At 40.0% G+C, this 13985-nt stretch overlaps 1 protein-coding gene across 2 annotated transcripts in view; it reads left to right on the forward strand.

The window, feature by feature from the left end:
- Positions 1-9482, forward strand: part of LOC150061841 (uncharacterized) — an 84983-nt gene extending 75501 nt beyond the window's left edge. For both annotated transcript variants that reach the window (XR_016535954.1, XR_016535955.1), the window contains exon 6: positions 9365-9482. The gene's annotated coding sequence lies outside the window, so the exon portion shown is untranslated. The remainder of the gene's footprint in view (positions 1-9364) is intronic.
- Positions 9483-13985: the final 4503 nt, after the last annotated feature.

Consider the following 13985-nt stretch of genomic DNA (forward strand, 5'->3'; position numbering starts at 1 on the left):
GTGAGAATGTGCAGTTTTTGTCTTTCTGTGCCTGGCTTATTTTACTTAGTTAACTACAAATGACAAGATTTCATTTGTTTCTAAGGTTAAATGTTTTACTGTAATCATGTACTACATTTCCTTATCTGTTAATTCACATGGATACTAAGGTTCTCCTGTTTGTGTTTTTATGTACCTGGTTTGACAGGCAGGTTTGTATTCAGTTGATCTAACGCTCAGCTTTTTTCTAATTTTTTTTTTATTTTTTTGCCAGTCCTGGGGCTTGAACTCAAGGCCTGGGCACTATCCTTGGACATTCTCAAGGCTAGCACTCTACCACTTGAGCCATAGCACTACTTTTGGCTTTTTTTGTGTATGTGGTACTGAGGAATCGAACACAGGGCTTCAGGAATATTAAGCCAGCACTCTACCACTACACCATGCTCCAGGATCTAAGGTTTATTCTTTATGGGTTGAGAGGAAGTGTAGAGAAATTTTACCTGCATTGGCCTCAAATTGGTATCCTCCAAATCTCTACTTCCTGAGCAGGTATATATCCTCAAGCATGTAATCCTCCTAGTTCTTTCAACAGGTCAAGTGCTAGAATTATTTGTATTTCTGGCGTTGAGTTCCTTATATATTCTTTGCCAGATACCTTCTTCCATTTTGTAGGTTATCTCTGTAGTCTGTAGAGTGATCCTTTTGATGTGCTGAAGCTTCTTAGTTTGATATAATCCCATTTATGTATTTTTGCTTTTGTTTCCTGTGCTATGGTGTATATCCTAATATTTTCTTGTATATACCAATATCTTGAAACGCGTCCCTCATGTTTTCTTCTAGTAGTTTTATATTTCAGATCTTACTTTAGGTATTTGATCCATTTTGAGTTGATTTTTTATATAAATACCATTTGTAGAAAAGACTTTCTTTTTTCCAATGTATATTCTTGCCACCTTTGTTGCAAGTCTATTACCTGGATAGATATAGTGCCATATGCCTATAATTACACTTGGTAGTTAGAAGCAGGATTTTGAATTTGAGAAGAACCTGGCTGCATAGTAAATTTAATATCAGTTTGACCTGAGCTACACAGCAAGGCCTTTTCTCAAAAGAATGATTTAGCTGATCTCATTGGCTTAGTTTCTGGGAACTTTTTTTCTGTTCCATTGGTCTGTGTGTCTATTTTTGTGACAACAGAATGTTGTTTTGGCTAGTATTTCTTTGTTTCATATGTGTATAGTATGTGTCCTAGTCCTGGGGCTTGAACACAGGGCCTGAGCAATATCTATGAGCTTTGCTTTTTTTTTTTTTCTTTTTGCTGAAAGTTAGCACTGACACTTGAGTCACAGCACCATTTCCAGCTTTTTCTATGTATGTGGTTCTGAGGACTCGAACCCAGGGCTTCATGCATGCTAGGCAAGCACTCTACCACTAGATCACATTTCCCACCCTTTGAGTTTTTTATTTTTTGCTTAAGGTTAGTGGTCTACCACTTGAACTTTACTTCCAGCTTTTTGGTAGTTCACTAGAGATAAGAGTCTCACAGACTTTCCTGCCTTGGCTGGCTTCAAATCATGACTCTCAGATCTCAACCTCCTGAGTAGCTAAGATTATGTGTTTGAGCCACCAGCGCCCAGCCCAATAACAAGCAAAAAATCAGAGTTGGAGATGTGGTTCAATGGTAGAGTGGCAGTCTTGAGTAAAAACACAAGTGAGGAGGGAGGGAAAGGGGGACAAAAAAATGAGACGTGGTATCAAGATTCGAGAAATAATGTACCCACCACCTGACAAATGTAACTATAACCCCTCTATACATTATCCCGACAATAAAATACAATGAAAAAAAAAGCCAAGTGTGAGTTTGAGCCCTGCCTAATTCAAAGCCTACTACTACTTGCACACACACACACACACACACACACACACACACACACACAGCAGACTTAATGATTTAAATGTGTGATGAGTACTGCATATACTACTCTCGTGTAAATTCATATTTTTTTTTGGCTGGTCCTGGGGCTTGAACTCAGGGTCTGAGCACTGTCCTTGGGCTTTCTCATGGCTAGCTCTCTACCTCTTGAGCCACAGAACCACTTCTGGCTTTGTGTGCATATGTGGTACCGAGGACCCAATCCCAGGGCTTAGTGCATGCTAGGCGAGCACTATACCACTAGGCCATATGCCAGGCTCCTAAATTTGTATTTTTAATAAAGTAACTGAGATAATCTTCAACACAAATCAACTCAACTTTTGAATAACTATCAAAGTTATCTGTCTATAGTTGGCTTTATTCATGTGAGTATTGGCTATTTATTTATTTATTTTGGTGGAACCTGTTCTGGGGCTTAAACGCAGGCCTAGGCACTGTTCTTGAGCTTTTTAGCTAGAGGCTTTGACTCTACCACTTGAACCATGGCTCTAATTCTGGCTTTTTGGTGGTTAATCTGGAGGTAAGCCCTTCTGGCTTCAAACTACGTTCCTCAGATCTGAGCCTCCACGTAGCTAGAATTTCAGGTGTGAGCCATTAGCATCAACATCATGTGAGGACTATTAATATCATTAATATCTATATTCAGAATGCAACTTTATATAAGAAGAGGGACATGACTCATGTTTTTCAGTTCCTCATATTAAAACTGAGCTAGTACTTACTTGATATTTTTTTTTGTTTTGCTTGCCAGTCCCGGGGCTTGAACTCAGGGTCTGGACACAGTCCTTGGACATACTTTCTGCCCCAAAATAGTGCTCTGCCACTTGAGCCACAGCACCACTTTTGGCTTTTTTCTATATTTGTGGTATCCAAGAATCGAACCTAGGGCTTTGTGCATGCTAGGTGAGCATTCTACCACTAGGCTACACTCCCAGCCTTTAGTTAAAATTTCTTATACAAATGAGTAAATGCTGGGTGTTTACGATATATTAATCACAAGGACTACAATGGTAAGCAAAGCTCAATTTCTTTTTATTCTGGGGGTGATGTTTAGAGGGATTACAGTTACATTTGTCAGATAGTGGCTACATTACTTCTTGAACATTGATACCCCTTCCCATATTTTTCTCCCACTTTCTGTTCTCCCACCCCCTCCCAATCATCTTGTTTTTCCCCTTCCCTTCCATATTTCAAATAAACAAATAAATATATATACAATATACCAACTACCCAAGTCAGATATAGTAACAACAGGGGATAAACCATAAGAGGAAAAAGAAAAACAGAAAGAATTTCACATAGTGTATTAAAAACAACCACAAAGATAAACCTCTTGTGTACATATCCTGGAGTTCATTTTGTTTAGCCTCATCCTATATGGCCATATGCACATAGCTTTTGATCTAGTGTGATCCTCATCTAGGGAAGCCCTAGACATATACTAATTATTACAAATGAGGAAAACCATGGAGCCTATGGTTCTTTCTGTGTATGTGGGGGGGGGGTCATGGGGCTTGAACTCAGCTCGGGTACTACCCCTGAGCTCTTCAGCTTAAGGCTACCATCCTACCCCTGGGCCTGGGCATTGTTTCTGAGCTCTTCAGCTCAAGGCTATTGCCCTACCCTTGGGCCACGCCCCACTTCCCAGTTTTCCAGGGGATAATTGGAGATAAGAGTCTCAGGTCCTTTTGTGCCTGGGCTGGCTTTGAACCTTGATCCTCAAATCTCAACTTCCTGAGTAGCTGGGATTCAGGCGTGAGCCACCTCTGACAGCTGAGCCTATGGTTCTTAGGATTTTGCTTACTTTAATATGATTTTTTCCAAGTCAGAAAGATCAAATTTTAGCTGTTATATACAATATGCTGAAGATTATACTTTAAGAAAAGTTTGGCTGGGTGTTTGGCCTAATGATAGAGTGTTTTGCCTAGCATGCATGAAGACACAGGTTCTCTTCCTCGGAACCACATACATAGAAAAGCCGGATGTGGTATTATGGCTCAAGTGACAGAGCATTAGCCTTAAAGAAAACCCAAGGACAGTGCTCAGGCCCTGAGTTCAAGCCCCAGGACTGGCAAAAAATATTTTTCAATATTATATTTTAGTTAAGAGTTGTGAATACATAACTATTGATAAAAGAAATTATGGAACCAGGATGTTGAGATGGAGAATAAAGATGGAAGGAACGTTACTTCTGAAGATAAGCAGCTCATACTTTAATGTATTTACATGATTATATCCAAATCAACAGTTAATCAGGCTCTGAATATTTCAGAATAGTTTAGATGACATGTTGAAATAGTTTATATTAATTAAGGTACTTGCTGGTAGCCTAATCAAAGGGACATAAATTTAGAGTTTGGTAAAAGGATTATTTACATAGATATGGGCAAGACTAAGAGAAACAACAAAAATAAGGGCATATGAGGATCTTAAGGAGCAGTGCTGGAGTGTAGCCCAGTGGTAGAGTGTATGCTTAGCATGCATGATGAGTTCTTGGGTTCAATCTCCAGCAAAACAAAACAAAATAAAGCAAATACAGCCAGAAGCCATTAGTGCCCTGTAAACCTGATGGACAAGAGAGTAAAAATCAAGACATAAAAGGTTGACAAAGATTATATTTAAATAGGTAGAGTGTAAACCACATCTAGTAAATTATGATTTCATGTAAGCAAAAACAAGTCTCTCTCTCTCCCCCCACCTCCTCCCCCCACCTCTCTCTCCTCTCTCTCCTCTCTCTCTCTCTCTCTCTCTCCCTCCCTCCCTCCCTCCCTCCCTCCCTCCCTCTCTCTCTCTCTCTCTCTCTCTCTCTCTCTCTCTCTCTCTCTCTCTCTCTCTCTCTCTCTCTCTCTCTGTCTGTCTTTCCAGAACTGAACAAAGGGCCTTGCATTGGCCAGGCAAGTTTTCTTCCACTGAGCTAAATCCCCAACCCCAGGTCTCTTTTCTTGATGTAAGACCACCTCTATTATAATAATTACATATGATGACATTGTGTGTTGTTGGATGTCATTTATAGACGTATGCTGAAGGTATAAGTGTATCCAACAGACATATTGGATGTTTTCTTTTTCATTTTGTCAGTCGTGGGGCTTGAACTCTCGGCCTGGGCTCTGTCCCTGAGCTCTTCAGCTCAAGGCTACAGCCCTACTCCTGGAGCCACAGTGCCACTTCCAGTTTTCTAGTGGTTAATTAGAGATAAGAATCTCATGGACTTCAGTGCCCAGGCTGGCTTTGAACCAAGATCCTCAGATCTCATCCTTCTGAGGACTATAGGCCTGAGCCACCTCACCCGGCTTATTGGATTCTTAAACAGCCATGACAATCTATGTTTAAATTTAAAGAATTTTAATTTTTGCCAGGTGCTGGTAGCTTATGCCTGCAACCCTAGCTACTCAGGAATGTGAATTCTGGGGATCATGGTTCAAAGCCAGGCCAGGCAAGGAGTTTATGAGAGTCTTATCTCCAATTAACTACCAAAAAGCCAGAAATAAAGCTGTTGCTCAAAGTGGTAAGAGCAATATCCTTGAGCAATAAGAGCTCAGGGACCGCACCTCGACTGTTAAGTTCAGGCCCCAGGACTAGAAAATTAAATTGTAATTCTTCTGAATTTTTACACTTTAGTATTAGTGTTAGTGTAATAATTTTTTTTGTTGCCAGTCCTGGGCTTGAGCTCAGGGCCTGAGCCCTGTCCTTGGACTTTCTCAAGGCTAGAGCTCTACCACCTGAGCCTCAGCACCACTTCTAGCTTTTTTTCCTATGCTTGTGGTACCAAGGAATCGAACCCAGGTCTTCATGCATGCTAGGCAAGCACTCTACCACTAAGCCAAACTCCCGGCCCCCGAGGTGTTTTTTTGTTTTTTTTTTTTTTAAGTTGGTTTTTAATGGATCCATAAAAGCAGAAAAATTGCCAGCAGTGGTCGCTCACATTTGTAATCCTAGCTACTCAGGAGGATGAGATCTGAGGATTGTGGTTCAAAGTCAGCCTGGGCAGAAAGTCCATTAGACACTTACCTCGTTAACCACCAAAAAAGTTGGAATTGGAGCTGTGGCTCAAGTGTTAAAAGACTACCCTTGAGCAAAGAAAACAAAAAGCTCAGATTCAGTGCCCAGGCCCCAAGTTGAAGCCTTAGGCCTGGCACCAAAATAAAGCGTATGAGAATGGAATACTATATGATGGTTATATGCATCTATATACTGTGTAATATTTAATTTGGCTTAAACATGCTTATCCTCTCAAGTATTTCTTAATTTTTATGGTGAAAACATTCAAATGATTTAGTTTTTTTAATATAAAGTACATTATTTTCATCTGTAATTATCCAACTATTACAATAGCACACCAAAAAATCTTGCTTTTATCTAACTGTACACTTCATTCATTTCTCCCTGCACCCTTCTCTATTGACTCCTACTTTATGCTCAACTTTCAGGATACAAAATTTTTTAGACCCTAGTTTGAGTTAGGTCATATGCTACTTGTCTTTCTATTCCTGGCTTATTTTACTTAACAAAATGATCTCCATCCGTGTAGGGGTAACTTTTAAGACTATGAATGTTTCAAGTTTAGAACTGTGCCCTATTTTATAGTAATGTCTTTCAAAACAAAAAAACTATTCTCTTGGGTCTCATGAAGAAAGCAGAAAATGAGTAATAACCTAATCTGAAGTTTAAAGATACTTGCACAAAGGTATAAATATCTTTTATGTTTTATATGTGAGCAGCCAGTTGAACACTTTAAGAATTCATTTTGCCATTTAGAGGAAGTTATTATGAATTTGCCTATAATATCACATTGATGTATTCCACGTGAAAAAAAAGATTTAACATGCATTAATATGACAGCTTTGTTGTTGTTTTGTTTTTGTTGTTGTTGTTGTTGTTTTAGTTGGTTATAGGGCTAGTTAGTTGTGGGGCTTGAACTCTGGGCCTGGATGCTGACCCTGAGCTCTATAGCTCAAGGCTACCACCCTGCCCCTTGAGCCACAGCACCACTTCCATGACAGCTTTTCTTTCTTTTTTTTTTTCTCTTTCTGTGCTGGTATCAATATTTGAACTCAGGCCTCATGCTTGATTGGCTTTGCTTTTTCCATGGGCGTTCTACCACTTGAGTCATTCTTTTCTGTTTTTCTTTTCTTTTTGTGCCAGTACTAAGTTCTGAACTCCAAAATTCACTATGGCTGGTGTTCTATCATTTACAATACACTTCTCTCCAAATCCCAGCCTGGCATTTTGCTGCCTGAGCTGGCTTTGAATCACAATCCTTCAGAACTGAGCCTCTTTAGTAGTTAAGATTATAGGCAGGAGCCTACCTTAACCTGACTACCTTTTTGGTTTTTTTGCCAGTCCTGGGGCAGGACTGGAATCAGGACTGGAACTCAGGGCCTAGGAACTATCCTTGAGCTTTCTCAAGCCTAGCACTCTACCACTTGAGCCACAGCATCACTTCTGTATATGTTGTACTGAAAAATCAAACCCAGGGCTTCATGTATGCTAGGCAAACACTCTACCACTAGGCCACACTCCAGGCCTAGAGTATGGTTTTGTTTTTTGTTTTCTGTTGGTCGTAGGACAGGAACTCTGAGCCTGGGCTTCGGCCCTGAGTTCTTCAGCTCAAGGCTCCTTGAGCCATAGTGCCACTTCCCATTTTCTGGTGGTTAATTGGAGATAAGAGTCTTATGGACTTGAGTGCCCAGTATGGCTTTGAACTGCAATCCTCATATCTCAGCCTCCTGAGGAGCTAGGATTACAGGTGTGAACCACCACATCCAGCTTCCTGACTACTTTTTAAAAAGAACAAATTGACTGTAGAAAAATTAAAAGTATTTTTTTTTTTTGTCAGTCCTGGGGTATGAACTCAGGACCTGTGAACTCAGGGCCTGAGTGCTGTCCTTGGGCTTTCTCATGACTAGAGCTCTGCCACTTGAGTCACAGACCCATTTCCAGCTTTTTCTATTGTATGTGGTACCAAGCAATCAAACTCTGGTCTTTGTGCATGCTAGGAAACATTCTACCACTAGGCCAAACTCCTGGCCCTTTTTTTTGTTTGTTTCAGTCGTGGGGATTGAACGCAGGGCCTGGACTCTGTTTCTAAAGTCTTTCACTTAAAACTAGCTCAGTACTGTTTGAACCTCACCTCCATTTCCAGCTTTTTCTTTTAAAAGTGAGGATTTTTATTTTTGGTGTTTATTAAGAGATAAAAATCTCATAGGGGGGCCGGGAGTTTGGCCTAGTGGTTAAAGTGCTTGCCTAGCATGCATGAAGACCCAGGTTCGATCCCTTGGTACCACATATAGAAAAAAGCCAGAAGTGGTGCTGAGGCTCAAGTGGTAGAGCTCTAGCCTTGAGAAAGTCCAAGGACAGTGCTCAGGCCCTGAGCTCAAGCACAGGACTGGAAAAAAAAAAAAATCTCATAGACTTTCCTGCCCAGGCTAGCTTCAAACCAGAATTCTCAGATCTCAGCCTCCAGAGTAGGATTATAGGCATGAATCACCAACATCTTTAAGTATCTTCTTTAAAGTTTTTTGTTTGTTTTTTTGCCAGCCCTGGGGCTTGAACTCAGGGCCTGGGCACTGTCCTTGAGTTTTCTCAAGGCTAGTGCTCAACCAGTTGAGCCAGAATCAAACTCAGGGCTTCACACATGCTAATGCAAGCATTCTACAACTAGGTCATACCCCCAGCCCATTAAAAGCATTTTTTTGAGGGGGGTTGGTCATGGGGCTTTAACTCTGGACCTGGGCTCTGTCCCTGAGCTCTTCAGCTCAAGGCTAGCACTCTACCACTTGAGGTACAGTGCCACTTCTGGTTTTCTGGTGGTTAATTGAAGATAAGGGCCTCATGGACTTTCTTTTCCCAGATGGCTTTGAATCATGATCCTCTGAGTAGCTAGGATTTACAGGTGTGAGCCACTGGTGCCCAACTTCAAAAACATTTTTTAATTATTATTTTATTTATTTTATTTTTTTGTGGGTCATGGGGCTTTGAACTCTGAGCTTGGGTGTTGTCCCTGAGCTCTTCAGCTCAAGGCTACCACCCTACCCCTAGAGCCACAGCCCCACTTTCCCTTTTCTAGAGATTAATTGGAGATAAGAGTCTCACGTTCTTTAGTGATGCGGTTGGCTTTGAACCATGATCCTCAGATCTCGGCCTCCTGAGTAGCTGGGATTACAGGTGTGAGCCACTGAGCCCAGCTTAAAAACATTTTTATAGGTTATATAAAGCAATTCTATTTTAAAGTTTGCTACATATGAGAATATTCTATGGAGAATCATAAGATATAAGTACTAGATTTATTTCTTTTGTTTTTTCTTATTCTATATGTTTAAAAATTGATATTGAAATACTAAAATTTTAAAACTGTAAATTTAAAATTATTTGATAGTTATGAAATTACATAACCAACCATGCTGCAGCATTATAGCTGATAGCCAATCTTTTTATTGATATCAATTTATCTAGACATTTCATGGTAATGATGACTTAATACCTCAAGTTGTCAGAACTGGCCAAACAAGCTACTGCGATCATTTCAGAAATTGTTGTGCCATCTAATTAGAACCAATGAAGCCCAATGATGAAGAAGGTAAGAAAAATCATCAAATTCATCATATGTATTATAATACTTATAATACATATACATGTTATGGATATGTAGACATATACAAAATATATTTTGTGGATTTAATTAGCATATTGTGCTAATAATGATGAAAGAAAGAGAAGGCTCAAAATTGTTTATCCTATACTGAGGGTTAGTTTACTGGTGAAGTGCTTAAACAGGCCCTCGGTTTAATCCCCAGAGCTAGAAGAAAAAAAATGTTGATATGCTTGAACATTTGGGTGATGGTGAGATATTTACTGAAACAGGATATTTACTGAAGCAGGTTTTATGAAATTCAAAGTTAAGGGTTTAGTTTGGGACATCATAAATTTAAGCTGCTGATTAGACACACAATAATAAATGTCAACTAACAGTTGTACGAATGAGTTTAAGAGGAATTTAGAATTCCTTAGGGTAGATTCCTAGTAGTAGAGTTGCTGGATCAAAGGTTATGTGCATTTTTACAGGGCTTTGCTGGAGCCAGCTGGCTAGGACAGTCCGTGCGAAATTGAGAAGTGGTAAGAGTGAGATCCTAGCCTTCTTCCTGATTTGGGGGATGAGGGGTATAATTCAGTCTAAAAAATAAAACACAACTTTATTTTAAGTTTTTAAGTAAAGGAAGTTCCTTTTTTCCCTTATTTTTTAGTTTATTTTTCTCATCAGGGGGGTAATTATGCTTTGCAAATGCTTTTTCTATATCTAATAGCTAATAATTTGTCCTCATATACTTTGTTAACCTAATGTAGTAAATTGATTTTTGAGTGGTAAACCAACCTAGAACATTTGGGTAAATTTTCCTTATTCAAGCTGTATCACATAATTCTGGTTTTGCTTTTGTTTTTGCTTTTGTTTTGTTTTATTTGAAGCAGGGTCTCACTATGTATCTTAGGCTGGCTTCAAATGCACTTTGCTCCCTGAGCGCTGGGATTACTTTTATGCACCATCACACCAGGCTTCATATTACTGAATTCTATTTGCTAACACTTTGTTTAAACTTTTCCCCTAGTTCTGAGGTCTGTAGTGTAATCCCATCTACTGTAGTGGCTAAGGTAAAAGGACCACTTGAGCTTATGTGTTAGACTCTATCCTTGGGAATAAAGCAGGAATTTACCTCAAACTGAACAACAACAAATATGGAGATATTTTATCCTTCTCCATTTTTCTTTCTTTCTTTCTTTCTTTTTTTTTTTTTTTGCCAGTCCTGGGCTTCAGCTCAGGGCCTGAGCACAGTCCTTGGACTTTTTCAAGGATAGAGCTCTACCACTTGAGCCTCAGCATGACTTCCAGCTTTTTTTTTTCTATGTATGTAGTACTGAGGAACCGAACCCGGGTCCTCATGCGTGCTAGGCAAGCATGTCCTTGTGCATGCTAGGCGAGCACTCTACCACTAGGCCAAATTCCAGGCCCCTCCTCCATTTTCTTAGTTTGTGGAGTATTATTTCTTCCTTCAATTTTTTTATAAAGTTGGGCTGGTAGTTTGGCCTAGTGGTAAAGTGCTTGCCTAGCATGCACAAAGACCCAGGTTCTATTCCTCAGTACCATATTCATAGAAAAAGTCAGAAGTGTTGCTGTGGCTCAAGTGGTAGAGTGCTAGCCTTGAGGAAAGCCCAAGGACAATGCTCAGGCCTTGAGTTCAAGCCCCAGGACTGGCAACAAAAAAAATTATGAAGTTAAATCAGGCACCGGTAGGTCAGTCTGAAATACTAGCTACTCAAAAGGCTGGGATCTGAGGATAACGGTCTAAAGCCTACCCCAGTAGGAAAGTCTGGGAGACTCTTATCTCCAGTTAACTATCAAAAAAGCAATGAAAGTATACCTGTGGCTCAAGTGGTAGCAGGCTAATAGAAAGCACAAAAGCTCAGGGACAGTGTCCAGGACCTGAGTTCAAGCCCCAGGACCAGCAAAATAAAAAAAAGAAAACTATAGTTTAAAAAGTTAAATAGTTGGAAGTGGCACTGTGGCTCAAGGGGTTGTATGGTACCCTTGAGCTGAAGAGCTCAGGGAGTGCCCTAGCTTAGAGTTCAAGTCCCACAACTGACAAGAAAAAAAAGTTAAATAGTGAAGTCGGGTGTGTCTGGAGTTTCCTTTGTTGAAGTGTTTTAAATAAAAATTCAATTTCTTTCATAGCTACTCAGATCAAACATGGGGACTTGTACATTCCAGGCAAATGTTCTAGCACTGAAATACATCCCACCCTACTGATTCAGTTTGGCTAATTTATTTTCTTCAAAAATAAGTATGTCCTTTTCATTCAACATGTAGAACTTATTAGTATAACTTTATATTTATTTTCCTGTATCCTTACAAATATTTGCAGTAATTTTTTCCTATTATTTACTTTTTCAAAAGAACTAGCTCTTAATATCTTCCAAGAACAAAGATACATACATATATATGTATATATATATACATACATTTTGTGTGTGTGTGTGTGTATGTATGTGGGTCATGTGGCTTGAACTCGGCCTGGGCACTGTCCTTGAGCTCTTCAGCTCAAGGCTATGGCCCTACTCCTGGGCCTGGGTGTTGTCCCTAAGCTCCTCAAGGACCCTTGAGCCAAGCCCCACTTCCTGTTTTCTAGAGGTTAATTGGAGATAAGAGTCTCCAGCCAGCCTGGACTGGCTTTGAAACTTGACCCTCAGATCTCAGCCTCCTGAGTAGCTAGGATTACAGGCCTGAGCCACCATGCCTGGCTCAAATATATTTTTCTACAAAATTAAAGTACCATAATATTACCCAAGATTTTGGCATTAATAAGACAATCTTGTTCAATATACAGCCTATATTTAATTTTTTCTTGGTTATACAAAAAGTCTTTTAAAGATCTCTTATTCAAATAAGAATCCAAGGTAAAAATCATACATTGTCCACACTCTAGTGTGGTGGCTCCTACCTGTAGTCTCAGTACTCAGAGGACAGAGTCTGTGCAATCAAGAATTCCAGGTCAGCTGGGCACCAGTGGCTTATACCTATAATTCCAGCTACTCAGAAGGCTGAGATTTGAGAATCAATTTGAAGCAAACCAGGTAGACAAATCTGAGAGAGACTTATCTCTAGTTAACCAGCAAAAAGCTGGAAGTGGAAGTGTGACCTCACGTGGTAGTGTCCTAGCCTTAAAAGTGAAAAAAGGTGATAGCACAAAGCTGAGAGTGTAAACCTCAGTACCAGAGAAGAGAAGAGAGTTCCAGGCCCTCTTGGAATATACAGAAAAACTCTGCCTGTCATAAATAGATAGTAGACCGTGCATCCTGAGTACAATGAGGGTAGAGGGGCTGGGGGTGGAAATGAGGACCTTGTATAAGCCCAGCAAGCACAATACCTCTGAATTCTTCAGTCTTTTTTTGGGGGGGAGGGTCAGTCATGGGGCTTGAACTCAGGCCCTGGGTACTGTCCTTGAGCTCTTTTGCTCAAGACTAGCACTTTTCACTTTGAGCCACTGTACCACTTCCAGTTTTCTGGTGGTTAATTGGAGGTCAGAGTTCTCATGGACCTTCCTGCACTAGCTGGCTTTGAACAGTGATCCTCAGATCTCAGCCTCCTGAGTAAGTAGGATTACAGGTGTGAGCTACAGTGCCCAACTTTCAGTCATTTTTAATGTGTAGTAAAAAGGTGCTTTTCCTTTTGATAATATCTATTCTTTAAAAGAACCTAGTTAATTTTCTCACAGATGGCTCACAGCCTGTATTTGTTTAATTGCTCTTTCAAAATTAAACTGTATGTTCTCAGCAAAAATATTTCACAGGTGATTGTGAACTTCCTACTGTAGCTCATCAACAGGCACATAACAGTAGTCCTAGCTCTTGGGAGACTGAAACAGGAGAGTCACTTAATCTTAAGAATTCCAAGGATGTCCATAGTTGTTTTTGTTTTTTGAAACTGTCTTATTAGATAACCCAGAGTGGCCATAAGCTCCCTGTGTCACCTAGGATGAACTCTAACCCGGAATCATTCTGCTGCTTCCCCTTCCACGTGCTGGGATTATAGGCATGTACCACCACAGCCAGGTAAGACCTCTCTTTTTTTAATGACATCTTCCCCTTTTCAATTAAGTAATTTTAGAGGTGATACTATGAGATCATGCAAATGTACTACTTCTCCAAAAGCTTTCATATAGTTATTTCTTATCAAGTATTAATGGCTATAAAATAGGGTTGGAGAAATGATAACCTCTTTAGTTCTGGGAAAAGTGCATATTCCATAAGTAGAAAACTGACATTACATCTCTGTTTTCTCACTTTGTTCTAAAAATCACTTCAAGAGGCAAGGCAAGGCTGGGCACAGTAGAGCATACCAGTAATCCCACCTATTTAAGAGGCAGTTATCTGTGGGATTGCAGTTTGAGGGCAGTCTGTGCAAAAAGTTTGAAAGACCTCACTTCAACAATAAGTAAGCTGGATGTGGTGGCACATGTCTATCATCCCAGCTACATGGGAAGAATAAGTAGAAGATTGAGGTCTAGGTTGGCCCAAGAAAAATCAC

The sequence above is a fragment of the Megascapheus bottae genome, chromosome 6 (genome assembly GCF_031878675.1).
Source record: "Megascapheus bottae isolate mThoBot1 chromosome 6, mThoBot2.hap1, whole genome shotgun sequence".
Classification (NCBI taxonomy): Eukaryota; Metazoa; Chordata; class Mammalia; order Rodentia; family Geomyidae; genus Megascapheus; species Megascapheus bottae.